Consider the following 5663-nt stretch of genomic DNA (forward strand, 5'->3'; position numbering starts at 1 on the left):
CCTTTATGTAAATTAAGCATGTATGTAGTGACATACAAGTGGATCATGTCTTAAGTGACAACCAAAATAGTCTGTAGTATATGGATATATGAGAGAAATCTTATCCTGGTAACACTACGGACGCGGCCGGCTTTGTGGAATTGTTACAAGTGTTGTGACTTGTCATAGATGGTCTGATCTTGATCATTCGTGTAGTGGACATGCGAGCGGGGGCATCCTATACAAAGAGTTTGTATAAGACCTGACCTCGAAGTGTTAATGTCTAGTCATATAACTTTGTTCATGACTGAGACTTTACTTTACTAGGATGACCATAGGTAACATGACCTCAATCCTAAGTGAGTTGGGAACTCTTGCCATTGAGGGCGGTCCTTTGATTTGTATGGGTGCGAGTGGCCAGAGCACCAACTCAAACCTACCGCTTTAGGGATTCATCTGTTTTGGGAGCTAGGAACTCAGCTTCACAAGATGGAGTTCACTCCTTCCCCAGAGCAGGGTAAGAAAATAGATTGCTCTCTTAAGAGCTGATCCCGAGGCTTGAACGATGTGGCGCCACACACCTTCTCACGGCCCGATAGGTGTTCACATATAGTAGGACTATGTTGTATTGTTCATTAAAGGGATCAGTGGTACTTAAGGAGGAAGATGTAATTACAGGAACAAAACGGTAAATTGGCCTGCTGTAATTACGAGCATCTGTGAATGGTCATTGTACCGATGATTAGTTATATCCAATGGACATAGAAATATATCTATAGCAAGAAGAGTTCAATTGTCGGTGTTTAGTGGAATGCCTGGCAGTTAATAGATGGTGGATATCGTGACTAAAGAGTTTAGTCAGCTATTCACATACTGTTGGAGCTTCGAGCCATAGGTCTATAAGGTCTCCTTGATAGCTTGGATACAAGTTGAGAGTTAGTTTTTTGGTTAGTTTGAAATGTTCAAATTGACAAGAGAGAATTCGATTATATATGATATAATTGAACCAGTTAATTATATATGATATAATTAACTTTATGTATGAGATACATTAATTTAGAGGAAATAGGATATAAATATGATTTATATCTAGTGGAGGAAGAACACTATAATTAATATATGATATTAATTTATATGTTATGAATATGATGTGATCACATTTATTGGACGGTTGAAAGGGAAATGGGACGACGTCTCTTCTGTTATGATAACGTGTGAGTGAGTTAAAAGATCACTTTGAGACGCATAAATAGCTCACGGTGTGTTAAGCATGAGATGCGCGGACATTGTGTTAAAAACTGTGTCATCGCTTAGAAAATCTATGCCTATACAATAGTGACGGCACGATCGTTTACCTATACGATAGTGCTAAGCGATCGCTTACCGATTACACCCTCGCACGCTATTTCCTAAACGATCGTTTAGCTCCCAATATTTACTAAATGATCGTATAGACGATCGCTTACCCTTTTCCTACACGATATGTTTAGACGATCGTTTGTTGGATTTTATGTCCTAAAACTCGTGGTATGTAAACAATGGAACTTATTCTGATGATTCAAAGGTATTATTGAATAAATCTATTGCTTGAATAGAAATCCAATAAATCTAAAAGTCTCTTGACTATTGGATGAGTATTTGAACTTTATGTGGAGACATAAAGGTGGATCAAATTCGAGTAAATAGTCAAAATGATCTATAGTATATGGATAAGGTTGCGTATCTTATTCTGGTAACACTATTGGATGGTCTGCTCTGTAGTTGTTATAAGAAGTTGTAAAGTGCTACAAACAAAGTGATCCGAATTCGTTCATGTTGGACATAAGGAGTGGGGGTGTCTTTGTGCAAAAGACTTTGTACAAGATCGGACCACGAAATGAGTCATTCTTATTTTATAACGTTGTTTACTATTTAAGATTGACTATTTCAAAGCGATGATATAGATAACTTGACCTTAATCCTTAGCTAACTATGAACTCCTATTTATTCGGAATTGCCCTTAGATTTGCATAAGGAGGGTTGGCTCAATAGTGCCGGCTCAATATGATTGCCATTTCAGGGGTAAGATCAGATAGATAGCTGGGGGATGCAAGAGGAAATTAACTCCTACCCGCTTTAGGGATAGTAGAGAGGTTATTCCCTTAAGTGGTGATTTTGGGGTTTGAACAAGGGATCCCGCCCTCTCATGATGAGAGTGACTCGATTTTGTGATTGGATCACAAAACAATTGTTCATCAGGGGATCAATGGGGACTTAAGGAATAATAGGTAATTTGGGGATAAAACAAAGATTTGACCCAACAATTATTGCGAACAACCTGTGGAGGGTTAACTTTCTAATCATGGTTATATCGAGTAGACATAATATATCTATAGTGAGAGGAGTTCAACTATGGACTTTAGTAGGGTGACCCATTAGTTAACGAATGGGGTTAGATCGGTCTAATGAGTTTAGCCGATTAATCTTGGATCGTTGGAGCCCATGATCTGTAGGTCCATGAGGTCCCCCTACTAGCTCGAAAGTGGATTAGCTCTAGAGTAACATGATAAGTTAATTTGAAACGTTCAAATTAGAATCAAATGGAATTGGAGAAAATATAATTAAATATGATTTAAATATATGAAGATGAATTTATGTAAAAATTAATTTAATATTGGATATTAAATTAATTAGAATTATTTAAATTGTTTAAATATTTATTTATTAATTTTATTAGAAAATTAATTTATGAAACTAATTTGTAAAATTAATAAATTTTGATTTTAGAAATAAAATATGATTTTAAAATCAATTTTGGATTTTTGAAAATTGAAAAATTACATGAACTTGAAAAATAGGTTTTTCAAGTTCATTTTCAACTTGCTCACTAAGAACCCACCAACTCATCCTTGATTTACTCAAAGCATGAGCTGCATCCCATGCAACACATCTCTTTGTATGATAGTTTGCAATATATTGAAGAGATTGGAGTGAAGAATAAAGGATGAACCGATTGAATTCTTGCTGAAAAAATTCGGATGAAGAAGGTGTTCTTCAATGGATTGGTTCGATGAGCTGTCTCCATATTCCCTTTGATTCCAGCTTATTTTAAGTCCCACAACTCAATCTAGAGTACCAAGAGAATAGTAGAGAAGATCTTGTGGTGGTCTACACAAGGATTTGGAGGATTTAGCAGCTGGAAATAGAGATTTTGATGGTTCGGCCAAGGTATATTCTTGAAACCCATATACTCTGTTTTAGCATGTTTCTTTTCAACCAAAATTAATGAATTAGAATGCTTATGGATCCTGTTCCCTTCCGCTGTGTGTTGGTGTTAATCCAACAATTGGTATCAGAGCATCTTATAAGCATTCAATTCAGATTAATTATGGTTTGGTGGGTGTTTTGTATGATATGAAACTGCTGTAATGATATAGTTTTCTGAGATGTGGCCTTTTATTTCTCTTTGATTTCCCATTTAAATTTGTAATTGACTCTTGCTTGATGAGCTTTAATGTCTTCCTAAGAGTTTGTAATTTATTTGGAGACATTAGAATTGAAATTAAGCCGTAATTCGAAGAAACAAGCAAAGGGGCCGAGTTGCAGATTCCAGACGATCAGCCTCTGTTCATATCGTCGTTGAGCTCTAGTAGCTAAGTGATCGTTTAGCTTCATGCGTTAGACGATATGATGAAAAAGCTAAACGATCGTGTAGCTTCAGAAATTAATCGTCTAGATGTTATGCGCTAGACGATCGTCTACCTCGAGAGCTAAGTGATGCGTTGTATTGCTATACGATGGCACTGCACGATCGTGTAGCTTCTGGTGGAAGCTAAGCGATGCGGCAAAGAGCTATGCAATGGCGTTGAGCAATCGCTTACACGATCGTTTACCTTTGATCGGGAGCTAAGCAATGCATTGAGTTGCTATGCAATAGCACTATGCGATCATTTACCTCCATGCGTATCTAAGCGATACGTTGAAATGCTAAGTGATAGCATTAAACGATCGTTTACTTTAGCCCGACAACTAGGCGATGCGTTGAAATGCTAAGCGATAGCATTAAGCGATCATCTACATTTGATCGGGATCTAAGCGATGCGTTGAAATGTTAAGCGATAGCATTAAACGATCATTTACCTATGAGCGGCAACTGAGCGATGCGTCGATTACTATGCGATAGCACTAAGCGATCGCTTACCTCGGGCATGCGCTAAACGATCAAGACACGACACTAAACGATGGGAGCCAAACGATCGTAGTAAATTGGTCGTCAATGCTAAACGATTAGCCTTGGTAAGATTTTGGGAGAGACCAAGATCAGCCAGTTCGACCGGTTCTCTTGAGGTTTGGTCTGGTTTAGCTTCAAATGATTTGTGGTTAGTCCAGTTTAGACGATTTGGGTCTGGTTCAAGCGGTTTTGGAGTGGTTCGAACGGTGTTGAAGCTGTTTTTGTAATAGTTAGGCTTTTGCTTGCTTGTTTTTGTCAAAACTAAAACCATATCAGTCCGTGTTTAATTATTTATGCATTGGATGTATGTTATAATTAAATAAATCTTGTATGTGCATATAGTATGCCATTTAGATTTAAAATCCTACCACAGGAAGCATGCAACATGCATTGAAAGTATGTTATAATTTGTTATAATATATAGTATGCATGTTAGGGTTTCTTGTATTTAATATAAGTGTTATATTATATATTAAATGTCTATATGTTGGGGATGCTTAGCATGTCTAAAGTTTCATAAGCTGTTATAAAATTGGGTTAGATTTTTAAAATCTATAACAAAGAATAGCTGCATGCTCACGTAGGTTAACCACTTGTTTTAATTAGTTTAGGTCGTTAAACTTATAAAACTAAGGTTACAAACTCAATCGGTATATAATCCTGTCGAAGGTTGGGGGTATTTAAGCCGACGATCTACGAAACACCTCCTATCTAGGGATTATGGCCGAATAATTGAGCGTTGGTAACCATTTTTAGGAGTATCCGTGATCGATGTGAGGTAATAAAAGTGTTTATCACCTAGACATCGTAGGTTTAAGTCCATTTATAAGAGTTATGCAAGGATAAACCACATAGACTTAGGGTTATTTTTTATTTAGCCGGAAAATAACCTAAGTACAAGGTTACCCCAACATTAGAACACTTCAATGGTAGTGAATAACTTCTATATGATAGAGTTATTAGAAAACTTCAGTGGGAGATTAGTAACATACGCGGTATGTTATTCTTAGCTCACGCGTCCCTAAGAGTTCATAGTCTGGAAATAACAATTTGAATTGAATAAATAGATTTATTTTATATATAGAAAATATATATAAAATAAATATAGTTATATTTAACTAGATAAAGCTAACAAAATAGAATAAGAGAAAATATTCTACTTATCAATTTTTTATTTAAATTGATTTTTTTTTTCATTAAGATAATTCCAAGGATTATCGAATTCATTATAAGAAAGTTTTTCTGTTGTGAACAAAGATATCTTTTTTTGTATCATTTTCTTTTATGGTTCATATTTCGACTTAGGTTCATCTCTATAATTATCGGATGAACTGAGTTGTAGACATGAAAGCGTAAGAACTCAACAGGATGCCCTTCGAATAAAAAAAAAAGAGGGGGTAGGTCCCGTTGAGCTCTTACTAATTAGAATTAGACTAAAGAGGGGACACCAAAGGCCTCTGCCCTTCCCACTGGA

The sequence above is a fragment of the Benincasa hispida genome, chromosome 12, assembly GCF_027475165.1.
Source record: "Benincasa hispida cultivar pf3 chromosome 12, pf3_genome.v1.1, whole genome shotgun sequence".
In the NCBI taxonomy this organism is placed as follows: Eukaryota; Viridiplantae; Streptophyta; class Magnoliopsida; order Cucurbitales; family Cucurbitaceae; genus Benincasa; species Benincasa hispida.